Genomic DNA, 12297 nt, shown 5'->3' with positions numbered 1-12297 from the left:
GGTGGGCAGGTCTTGAAAATCACCAACAAAATGTGTGTAATTAATTTATGGACAGCCCCTTGGGGCTCTCACCCTGAGTGCTGGGGCCTGACTGCAGAGAGGTTCCCATTGTTTCTCTCTCTGCCCATCCCAGCTTTAGTAGGAGAGTGGGGTTTGGCTAGTGTCAGGCGCAGGATGTGATGTTCTCCTTGTAGCTTGGAAGGTGTTAGACGGGGAGGGGGAAGTGAGAGCAAATAGTAGAATAAGTTAGAAAGTGGGGAGACTGAGGCCTCATTGTGCCAGGTGCTGTATAAATGCACAGTGAGAGGCAAAACCTACCACAGAGAGATCTATCTATGGGGCAAGACCAAGCGTGGGCCGGGCCGGGGCGGGGCGGGGCGGGGTGGGGTGGGGCGGGGTGGGGTGGGGCGGGGCAGGGGGGGGGAACTGAGGCACAAAGAGGTGAAAGCGACTTGCCCAAGATCACCCAACAGGCCAGCGGCAGAGCCAGGAATAGAATGCAGGTCTCCTGACTCCCAGGCCAGTCCTCTATCCACTAGAGCACACAGCTCGTATCCTCTAATCCCGCCCCCAACTCCCTGAAACTTGGTGATATGAACATTTAACTTCACATATCAACCTGGTTTTAACAGCTCTTGCCTTAGGGGCCCAGCTGAAACATCCCGGCCCCGTCTCGCTTTTATCCAGCAACCCCGCTGACCATCAATGTACCTGAAAGGAGAGCACAGCGGGTTCAGTTCAGCCGGTGAGAGGACGTGAGTTTCAAAGCTTGCTGTCTCCTAGCAGCACCCCGGCCGTGTCTCCCCCCAGGGCTACCTGTAAATAGCTGTCGGTGGCTCTCACCTGCTGATGACCCTGCCTGCTGGCTGCCTTTAGGATGCATAGGTCACTGGGCTTATGCCTCCTTTAGCAAATACCACCCTAAATGTATAATGGAATGGGACCAAACCGCCCTAAAGGTGCTTCAGACTCTCCACTTCTCCCCAAGAGTCTGAGGAGAGGGCCCCGCACTGGCAAATGTGTATGCTTGGCCCCAGGGGGCCAGGGTTTGCTTTGGCCTTATTTCCTGGAACAACCTCACAGTCTCCAGATTAGAAAATGGCCCATTTGCTTGAGCAAATACAAAGGTGAGTCTGATGCTGCCATAGTGGGAATTGGAGCCCTGAAACAGCTGCTCATAGCACTGGGAATCAAGAACCGGCTGGCATGGTGCCAGCCCTTCAGCAGATGCTGTGTCTAAATCAGCCCCTCCAAACCTTCACCTGTCTCCCTCCCCTAATGGCTCCTCTGCAGCCTGCATCTGAGAAGAGGCTCCGTTGGGTTCCTGTCCCTGTAATCTCCTGGCTGGGAAAGGAGTATGGGTTCATCTCTCTCTCTCCCCTAGAGAACGCATACTGCTAGACTAGTCATGGACTGCCACCCGAATGAGGAGTCCCGTTGAAGTCTATAGAGCTGGGCGGGAAATGGTTTTCCCGTCCTGCAAAACTTTGAGATCTGCCACATCCCAGGTGAGTGCCAAAGCCACTGGGCTACAGGGTCAGTCTCTCTCGGGGGGCCCCAGGGATACTGAATTATTTACAAAGTGGAACAGCTCCAACATGAGCGCTTGAGAAAACTTGGGGACTTGAACAAGAGTCTCCCAAGAGAATGCCCTGACCACCAGCTGATTAGCTATTCTGGGTGCCGGGAGGGTCTTGCTCACTCCATCTCTCACCAGAAATTCCCTCCTGGACCTGAGAAATCTTTCCTGGTGAAACTGGCTTGTTCCTACAAAAACTTTAGGTTTTACCAAATGGGCATTTTTTCTGACGCAAAGCCGTTTTGTCCAAAAAATTCCTGCCCGGCTCTAAAAGCGATAGGCAAGCTCTTGGCGTAGGTCACTACACAATGCAAGCAAGGCTGGTGGTGACAAACCCTGCGAGTCTCCATGGAGTAGCTGGGCAAAGGAGGGGACCTGTATTTAACAGCACTGTGATGTCAAAAGACTGGAAGGGCTAAGATCAAGTGTAGTTCCTGTTGATATTGCCCGACGTAGTCAGGCTACGGGCTGCATGTGCTAGGCACTGTACTAACACACAGGAAAACCCAAATCCCTGCTCGGAAGGGTTCCAACAGGTCAGTCTGACTCAAGGGATCACACACAACATCTACACCCACACACAACGTTTGAACCCAAACCACTACTGAACAGTCGCACTGCATAGAAAAATGAAAACTGGTGCAGGACACACACAACATCGGTGTGCAGGCAAAGCCTGGCTTTCTGGGGGGTAAGCTGATGCTGCAGGCTCATTAATTCTGTCATGGCTTTTAAACCACTTGATTCCTGCACTACGCCCTCGGAAGCCTGAGACTGAAAGATTTGTCATGCAGCATTACCTGCGTTGCATGGACTTGTGAGTTCTGGTCCAGTTGCTGGGGAGCTGGGGATTAGCTGGTTCAGGGGATCGGTGGTAGAACTGGTTGGAAATTTGCTGGTGGAACGATTTTCACTGGAAAATGCTGATTTGCCCAAGGAGAAATGTTTCCCAGAAAGATGGTTGTGGGGTTTGTTTTTGACAAAATTGTGTTTTTTAAAAAAAAAAATCTCAAGGGAGCATTCTGCCCCAGCGCACATGCTCTATTTCAACCGTTGCAGCCCAGGCCATTTTGATTTTTCCGTTTCAAAACAATTTTTAAAAATTTTATATGATGTAATACAAAAGAACCTTAAAAAGTCATAATTGGAACAAAATGTTTAGACTTTCCCAAAGTGAAATGTGTCAATCGACCCAAAATGAAATTTTTTTCAGAATTTTATTTTGCGGGAAAATTTCAAAATTGGGTGTTTTCACTACGTTTCGGCCTAGAAAACACTTCCAAAAGCATGGAAAACACGGTTCCTCCCCAGCTGTAAGCAGTAGCCTCCCACCATTTGGCCGTAGGTGGGGATCGAAGGGTGTTGCTATTTATTGTTATTTGTGTTACAGCGGCACGGCTATCCTGTGTACAGTACAAATGTAACTGTTGTTTGTGCTACCAAGAGGCCCCGAGTCAGGTCAGGACCCCATTGTGCTAGGCACTTTACGGACACACAGTAGGAGGCAGTCCCTGCCTCAAAGAGCTTACAGTCTATGTTGAATGGGGTTGGGGTTGGGAAAATCGAGAGCAAGTGACTTACTCCAGGTCCTACACTAGGTGAGTGGCAAAGCTGGGAATTGGACCCTGAGCTCACTCCTCGGCCTGCACTGCCTCCCTTGAGTTACATGGTGATCTCTGCAATGAGCTGATAGTCTCAGCCCAGATCTAGGTGAGAAGTACCCATATTAAAGTTGGCCTCCTTTTGTGGCAGGTGCAGCCTGTCAGAGCTGCCTGGGGCATGGAGCCCGAACTCTCTCTTCAAGAGGGGTCCCCTGGCTGGTCAGTAAGGCCTGCCCCATGGTGCTGGCCCTGTCCTGTGGGGCATAGGGCACATCAGATGCCATGAAGCCAGCTTGAAAATTAACTGTGGGGAAAAAGGAATGGAAAAAACCCAGCAGCATTTGCTGGGTGGGGGAGAGGGGGACAGGCCAACAGCCAAGAGGGGGGAGGTCGAGACGGTCACTTTTGGGGGCCCTGACCTTGGCTCTACTGGAGCCAGATTGGAATAGTTGGTTTCCCGGTCTTCAAAGAGACTTTTCTGGCCCTTAATTTTCTTGCTGGAGAATCCTGCTCTCCTGGAAGGCTATAAAAGGCCTGTTATTTATCACAGCAACTGACATAAATCGTCCCGCCCTCCCTGCAGCTTAGCCTTGCCGATTGATTTACAGCCAAGCAGGGCAAACTCAAAGCCTATTCCTTTTAAAATCACTCCTCCCAGTGGGTACATTTACAGCTCAGCTCACACGTTTTAATCAGTGTGGAGCATGGAGCCTGAACGCCACAGAGCTAGGGCCCTTGCTAATGCAGTTGTGGGGGGAGGGGATACCTCAGCTAACTCCCCATCTGCCCTGGGTTAGGTTCAGAGCTGCCTCTGCCTGGGGGCAAGTGTCCGTCAAGGTCCGGTCTCCTCTCTCTATTGTGAGCAGTCAGCTGACCTGCATAGGGTCCCGATCTCCCCCGCCGCTGCACCTGGGCAGTGTGGCAATTCCATCCTGGTAGGAGGGCTGCTGGGAGGGCAAAGAGATGGGAGCGGGAGGCCATGCGAGCTGGGCCGGTGGAAAAGGGAGGGGGCACGGAGGTGGGAGGGTGAGGGCCAGGCAGGGAGTTCAGACATCTTGGAGGTGGGTGGGCAGAGACTGAGGGAAGGAATGGCTCTGGGAAACAGAAGAGTGAGGAGCAAGCTAGTGGGAGGGGGTGGGCTGAGAGCAGAGGGTAGCGAGGGCAGAGGGCTGGGCCGCGGTCCGTTTCACCTTGTGTGCAGATGTGAGCGCGCTGGCTCTCCGAGGGACGTAGCACAATCCCTGATGTCATGTACCCACGTTACTTTTGTAAGTCCTCTCCTGCCCACACTACTTTTGGTGTTCCTTGACTTTTGGAGACTGTTGTAAATAAAAGATTTTGACATTCACACTGGTGCCTCCGTTGGTCTGTCTCAGGGCTTGCACCACCGTTTGGAGATCGCTTGGGACCTTTTAAAAGCTCTCCGAAAACTTCAAAAGACTCTGGACCAGATTCTCCAGTGCCCTGCCCGTTGTGTCACCATTTACACCAGTGTGACGTGCATGCCAGAGTGCCCTCTGATTTACTAGTGTTTCACACCTACGCGGTGCTGCCGTTGTACTGGTGTGAGTGGTTCCACGAGTGTCAGCACAAGATCTAGATCTGAGGCCTTCAGCGTCTCAGCCCGAGGTTCTGAGCCCATTACAGGAGTGGGTGGGTGAGGTTCTGTACCCTGTGGTGTGCAGGTCGTCAGATTAGCTGATCATGATGGTCCCTTCTGGCCTTAAAGTCTATGGATCGGGGCCTGATATTGGTTGCCACGCTCCATAGCTGGCTATAATTCCCTATGGATTGTGCTGGCTGGGTGGAGAGTATTTAACCGCAGTTGAGGATCTTGGTAAGAAAAGACAGGCCTCCTCGATCCTTAATGGTGGCTGATGACCATCTTATACAGTGAGGGGATCTTCTCATAGGATGATAGCAGTGAGCTTGTCTGCTGCTGTCCACCATGTTTTATTACCCAGTTACCTGGTGAAGAACTGCTGGTCACAAGCACATGGTGCAACCTTCGCCTCTTTTCTCCTTAATATTCACGTCCATCCCCAAATTGTCCATCTCCTCAAAAGGAAGTAAAAGATTGTCACTCCTTTTTGTCCTGAGCAGCTCGTCAAAGTGCAGGGCCCTGGGGATGTTCCGGTGGGAAGGAGAAATTGATGGCGTCTGGTATTTTCTTTGATGCAATCTTGTTTAGTTTCAAGGACTGTACAAAAGTCCCGTGTCTCTGCATGGAGAAGACACCAACATCAAGAAGAGCAGAGTCTTCGCGTACAGCCCCCAAGCCTCTCCAGTCAACACCAGGCTCCAAAGCACTCGCCCTTGTTTTTTCCCGGGTCACAGCTCCTGCCTCTGCCTCTCGTCTTCTCATTTCTAGTTTCTGTGAGTTCTCTCATACACCCACCCACCTGTGGTCCCAATACCCGCTCGAACCCTTTGCCCACATGGTGCTAGTTTCTGGGCAGACTCCGTGGGTATGTCTACACAGCAAAGAAAACCCATGTCTGGCCCTTGCCAGCCAACTTGGGCTTGCAGGGCTGGGGCTGCAGGGCGGTTTCATTGCTGTGTAGACTTCTGGGCTCGGGCTGGAGCCTGGGCGCCGGGACCCTCCCACCTCGCAGGGTCCTAGAGCCCCGGGGTCAAGCCGACGTTTGGAAGTCTGCACAGCAATGAAGCAACCCCGGAGCCTGAGCCCCGCGAGTCCAAGTTGGCTGGCGCAGGCCAGCTGCAGGGGTCCAATTGCTTTGTAGACATACCCTGCTAGGCTTCATTTTAGGTGTGGCCCCTTAACTGTCTCTCGCAACTCTCTTAAGTGGAGGACCCTCAGCTTGGATGAGGTTTTAACAGCCCGTTACAAGGTTTCACCCAGCTCATAACAATATAACACGGAGCTCAACAACGGCCGCTAGATTCATCCAACCATCTCCAAGCACTGTCTGAACCTCAGTACAGCTTCACAGCCCCCTCTGGGAAGTAGATGTTCTTCCCCTTTCAAAGGGGGAAACTGAGGCACACAACGAGCTCAAGTGACTTGTCTGACGTGCCAGAGCTTGGCCCACAGCCCAGATCTGCTGACTTTCAGTGTGGTACTGAAACCCCCAGGCTCTGTATCCAGTGAACTCAGCAATGCCCCTTATCCTGGCAGGATGAGAATAGGACATGGCTGCACTGCCGAGTTACCCTGAGCTCTTACCGGGGTTTATGAGCATAAGAGAACTCCCCGCACTGTTGACACACAGAAACCTTGTACCTTGGTTTGGAGGTGCTTTATGCCCAGAGTATTTTACCCAGCTTTGGGGTGGGGGGTTAGAGCCTAGGCTCTGCTTTAACTCTGTCTGGTGCTTTCCCCTCCCCCAATTTTGCAGTGAGGACACAGGCTAACTAACTCCAGTGCTAATAGTCCTCCAAAGCACCCCCATAGTCCCCAGATGGAAAAATAACATCTCTCACGATTACAGAGAAAGAATCCTAGCGTGTCTCAGCACAAAGCACTGTGGGAAATGCCCCCAGGCAGGCACAGGTGAGCAGAGAACCTGAGAGGACCCAGAGATGGGGGTAGAGCTTTGCAGTGGGGCTGTTCCCACACCTGGCCTAGGCTGCAATCACCTGAGTTCGCTGTGCAGCATAGCCGTAGTCCTGGGGGTGGGCGTTGGGCAGGGGAGCGTAGCACAGAAGAGGACCAGATAGTTCACTCAGCTGTCTGCCCCTGATGCCTTCCTGACTATGAGAAGCAAGCCCTTCAGGGCAGGAAATGCCAGCAGACCAGGACAGCCGGCTCCCCTGGGTATACTCTGACCAGGAGGAGGGCTGCATTGGGATGGGAGTCTTGGAGGGCAGGTCACTCCTTCACCTAGTGACCGGCTGTCCCAGGCATAATGAGCCCTAGTGCTGGTGTGGGTGATTCAGTTATTGTCCGGCCAGGAAGACTAACTAGCTTTAATGAGGCACAGTGCCAAAGACTAGGGTGAACCCAGCCCCCTTCCGCTACAGCCTTTCTCTTCCAACACACTGTCCTGCAGCAGGGAAGTGCTTGTAACAGAGCCGGAGGCCCACGGACACGGCGGTGTCGTCATGAGGAGCCCACGGTGCCAAAAGCCCCATGCAGGAGAAATGTCTCAATTCTGTACACAGGACGGTGCCCTGAAGTCATTGGCTCCTGTGGGGGAAACCTGCCTGCTCCCTCCCACTGAGGCCCTGGAGGAAAGTCCCAGTGAGTTAAATGGGAGGTGGATTTATGATAAGAGGCGAAGGAGTGTGGCTCTGCCCTGCTGAGTAAGGGCCTGGGGCCTTTAACGAGGTGGGCCTGTCTTGTTGCAGGTGGTGGGAGGAGCCAAACCCTTGGGGACTAGAGGTATGGCGGTAGCTCCACCCTTCTGGAGGAAGCAGGTGGCCATATGCTGAGCCGGGGGGAAGCTGCAGGGAGATGGGGCCTGCGAGGCCCCAGGAGGGAAGCACACGCTGCTGCTACGAGTCTGTGAGTAGCTCCTGGATTGCCCCTTGCTTTGGTGAGACCTGCTCAGGTGCAGTGACTCCCTGGCCGTGGGTCTAACCATGGGGCAGGTGGGGGGAGAAAGGCACGTGGGTGAGCTGGGCTGGTGCCTGAAGTGACCCAGTGCTGAGTCTCCTTTGCAGAGTGGCGGGGCGGGTGGGAAGGGAGGCGGCTGCGTGGCTGTGTCTTGCTGGACAGTGAACTCGGATTTGTGTGAAGGAAGAAGGGTGGTAGCTGGGGGAGGGGCATGGCTCTTATGTCAATGGGTGCTCTGCCCAAGCAAGGGCTGAACGGGGGCTTCAGGGTTTTGCCCCTGTGTTAATAGTGAAGATCAGCAAGTATTGGCACCTGCGGAGCACGATTTGGCAGCAGCTCCTCGCCTGTCTGACCCTCTCCTTTCCTCCTCCTGAGGGCAAGGGTAGCGAGTGCTGGGTAAGTCGGGACCTTCTTAGCTTGCTAGGAAACTGTGTTGTCTCTGTCTGCCCTCTCTTGCACCTTCAGGTTTCTGAGGCCTTCGCCTCTGTGAACAGACAGCCCCTGTTTTACTCTCCTAGCTGCTGCGTCTCTCTCATGGGGCTTCTGCTTTGTTCTTGGTACGGTAGAACCGCCGAGAGATGAGCCCCTGGGGAATCGAGGTTGTTCATAACTCTGAAATGTTCGTAACACTGAACAAAATGGTCTGGTTCTTTCAAAAGTTTACAGCTGAGCACTGACTTACTACAGTTTTGAAACTTTGCAGAAGAAAAATGCTGCTTCCCCTCTGTTTTCTTAGTAGTTTGTTTAACACTGTCCTGCACTTGCTTTTGGGGGGCGGGGGTGTCTCTGCTGCTGCCTGATGGCGCACTGTCAGTTCCGAAGGAGATGTGTGGTCAGTTTGTAACTCTGGTGCTCGTAACTCTGAGGTTCTGCTGTATTCCTTCCATGCCAATAGCATGGCTGCTTTCTGTGTATGAAAACAGAATCCGGGCCCCTTTGACTCGTGATTCTAAAGGTGCAAAATCTACCTCTTGCTGCAAAATTGCACTCCAGAACCTAAGCTTTCTATCCCCAATGGTCATTCAGAAGAGCTTCCACATATGGTTTGAGCATTGGTCTGCTAAACCCAGGGTTGTGAGTTCAATCCTTGAGGGGGCCATTTAGGGATCTGGGGCAAAAATTGGGGATTGGTCCTGCTTCAAGCAGGGGGTTGGACTAGATGACCTCCTGAGGTCCCTACCAACCCTAACCTTCTATGGTATGAATTGAGTGTGACCTGAGGCCTGCCTGAGTTTGCAGGTGGCTTGAAAACAATGGCTCCACAAGTGAAATCCAGTGGTGCAGGTTGCACTGTCTGCATTGTTAGCCATTTCACTGATTTATTTTAGCATCCCATGATTGTCCTCCCTTTGCAACCCCAAACTGGCTTCCCCGCCTTCCTGGGTGCCCTCAGCCCCAACTGCCCCCTCCTCAAGTTTAAACCCTCTGGCTTCCTCCCTGACAACTTGCTTAAAACAAACCTGTGAATTCTGCAGCAGGAAGAAAATTAAAAATGTAGAGAGCAGTGTAGGATAAACAGCATTGAACAACGTTAAATACCAGCAGGCAGAGGGGTGCTGGTTGAGTTATTCATTCTCCTGTTTAATTCAATAAAACCCTCTGTCTCCTTAAAACGGGTCAGAAGCTGCCACTGACTCTTGGGAGTGCTGCAGGATATCGAGCAGTGGTTCTCAACCAGGGGTATGTGTACCCCCGGGGGTACTCAGAGGTCTTCCAGGGGGTACATCAACTCCTCTAGATGTTCGCCTGGTTTTACAACAGGCTGTGTAAACAGCGCTAGTGAAGTCCGTACAAACTACAATTTCCTACAGACAGTGACTGGTTGATACTGTTCTCTATGTGCTATACACTGAAATGTGAGTGCAATATTTATGTTCCAATTGATTTATTTTATAATTATATGGTAAAAAAAAAATGAGGAAGAGAGCAATTGTTCAGTAACAGTGTGCTGGGACGCTGTTTTGTATTTTTACGTCTCATTGTAGAAGCAAATAGCTTAAGTGAGGTGGATTTTGAGGGTACGCAAGATAAATCAGCCTCCTGACAGGGGTACAGTAGCCTGGAAAGATCGAGAGCCGCTGATTTAGAGCCTGCTTGCTGCACAGCATGGGGCCCTCAAGTGTAATGCACAGAGACAGGTGCACGGTGTTCTCCTCTGTAGCTTTAATGTGATTCCCTTAGTGAAAGTCAGTTATTAATTCAGCCAACAGGGCCTGCTGGGCTGAGCAGTCTCTCCAAGCCTCTCACAGTTGTGGCTATTGCATTAATCAAAGCTCCTGATGCCATTAAACTAAAAAGGAGCACCTGGCAACTCACAGAGGGCAGAGGCACGGGGTGCTGGATTCTAGAGGAGACAAAGGGTTAAGAGCAAGTTGTTCTAGGCGTCCTAGGGTCCTGACCTCCAGGGTGTGCCCACAGCTGGCCCAGGTCATGGAGGACTTGGGCTTAGGGGCTGTTTAGTTGCAGTGTAGATGTTTGGGCTCGAGCTGGATCCCAGGCTCCAAGACCCACCCACTTTGCAAGGTCCTAGAGCCTCAACATCTACCCTGCAATTAAACAGCCCCTTTAGCCTGAGCCTGAGTCGGCTGCCACAGGCCAGCCATGAGTTTTTAATTGCAGCGTAGTTGTACACTGGGAGACTGGGCATCCTCTGAGAGTGACAGTAAATACAAATAACACTTGTCTCGCTTCATAGCACTCTTCAGGCATAGCTCTCACAGCGCTTCACAAAAGAGAGTAAGTATCTTTATCCCCATTTTTCAGCTGGAGACAACTGAGGCACAAGGAAGGAAAGTGACTTGTCGAAGTCACCCAGCAGGCCAGTGGCAAGCTAGAAGTAGAATCCAGGTCTCCAAGTCCCAGACTGCTCTTCTACCCGCTGGCCCATACTGAATGGGAGCTGGAGAGTAGGGAAGGGCCAGTCTGAAGCACTTGGGTAACAGGGATGGGGAATCTCGGCTGAACCCGCTGGCTTGCAGAGAAGCTGGGGAGCTTGTCCTTTGCCAGGGCCTGCCAGGTCTTTAGAATCTGTGACGAGTGGATGGCAGCAGCATTCTCAGCGGTCTCTTGCCTGTGTCAGGGTTAGAGGATTCCTGTTACATGAGCCTAAGCAGTATCGCCTTGAGATGTATGCCTGGATCTTTAAACATGCTGGACTCACAAGCCCCGCTGGCAGCCCTCTGTCTAGAAATTTACAGCGTGCTGTAAAACTAGAGTTAATTCTGACCCCAGCACCAGGCTAAAAACCAACAAATGCCCAGGGCTGCTGCTCTTGTGGCCTCGAATAATCTGTTAGACCATGCCTGATCCAGCCCAATGCATCCACCATACAGAGGGGGAGAGGAGGAGTCTGTCCTCTTTGAAATGCTTCCTCAGAACCAACTTGAAATGCTTCATTTTTGTCTAGGACCCGGCACTCTGGATAGGAATCAACCCTTTAATTAATTTTCATCCAGCCTTGATCAGATCCTCCTTGTAACCAGCAGCGGGGCTGTTAGCAGGGAACTGCTTTGCTATCCCAAGAGGGGATTAGCCCAGCATGCTGTCTGCTGGAGCAGATTGGGAATGGATTATTGGGAAGATGGCAGTGACATGTTTAAGTGTCCCTGGTGGCTCCTGATCTCTCGCTGCACAACCCATGTTTACAGGGCCTGCCTCTGATCTTGCTGATGCGGGTATAAATCTGGAGTGGTGCCACTGGGGAGAGTGAGTTACACTGGTGTAAATCAGAGCAGGCCCTGGCTTGTAGAAGGTGTTATGGAGGGAGGTGTGAGATGAGGCTGTGTGCAGAGGGCCCTAGCGGAAGCCAATGGGCGTGAAAGGGATGGTTCCTGCTGAGGAGCTTTAGATCAGGCCTCGGGGCAGATTTCCAAAAGCCCTCGATGGTGGCCCTATGCTGCCCTCACTGCAGTCGATGGTCAAACCCCCACTGAGTAGGGTGGGAGCAGAGCTTGGCCAACGTGGAGTGCTTCTGGGAACCCCCAGCTGGACAATGCATGACCCCAGGGGTATGCTCACTGCCATAAATATAAAGGGAAGGGTAAACGCCTTTAAAATCCCTCCTGGCCAGAGGAAAAACCCTTTCACCTGTAAAGGGTTAAGAAACTAGGATAACCTTGCTGGCACCTGACCAAAATGACCAATGAGGAGACAAGATACTTTCAAAGCTGTGGGGGGGAACAAAGACTCTCTGTCTGTCTGTCGTTTTTGCCAGGAACAGAACAGGAATGGAGTCTTAGAACTTAGTAAGTAATCTAGCTAAATATGCATTAGATTCTGTTTTGTTTAAATGGCTGATAAAATAAGCTGTGCTGAATGGAATGTATATTCCTGTTTTTGTGTCTTTTTGTAACTTAAGGTTTTGCCTAGAGGGATTCTCTGTTTTGAATCTGATTACCCTGTAAGGTATTGACCATCCTGATTTTACAGAGGTGATTCTTTTACTTCTATTAAAATTCTTCTTTTAAGAACCTGATTGCTTTTTCATTGTTCTTAAGATCCAAGGGTTTGGGTCTGTGTTCACCTATGCAAATTGGTGAGGATTTTTATCAAGCCTTCCCCAGGAAAGGGGGTGTAGGGCTTGGGAGGATTTTGGGGGG

This window comes from Natator depressus, chromosome 18 (genome assembly GCF_965152275.1).
Source record: "Natator depressus isolate rNatDep1 chromosome 18, rNatDep2.hap1, whole genome shotgun sequence".
Classification (NCBI taxonomy): Eukaryota; Metazoa; Chordata; order Testudines; family Cheloniidae; genus Natator; species Natator depressus.
The sequence above is the reverse complement of the archived record's forward strand: the minus strand, read 5'-3'. Positions refer to the sequence as shown.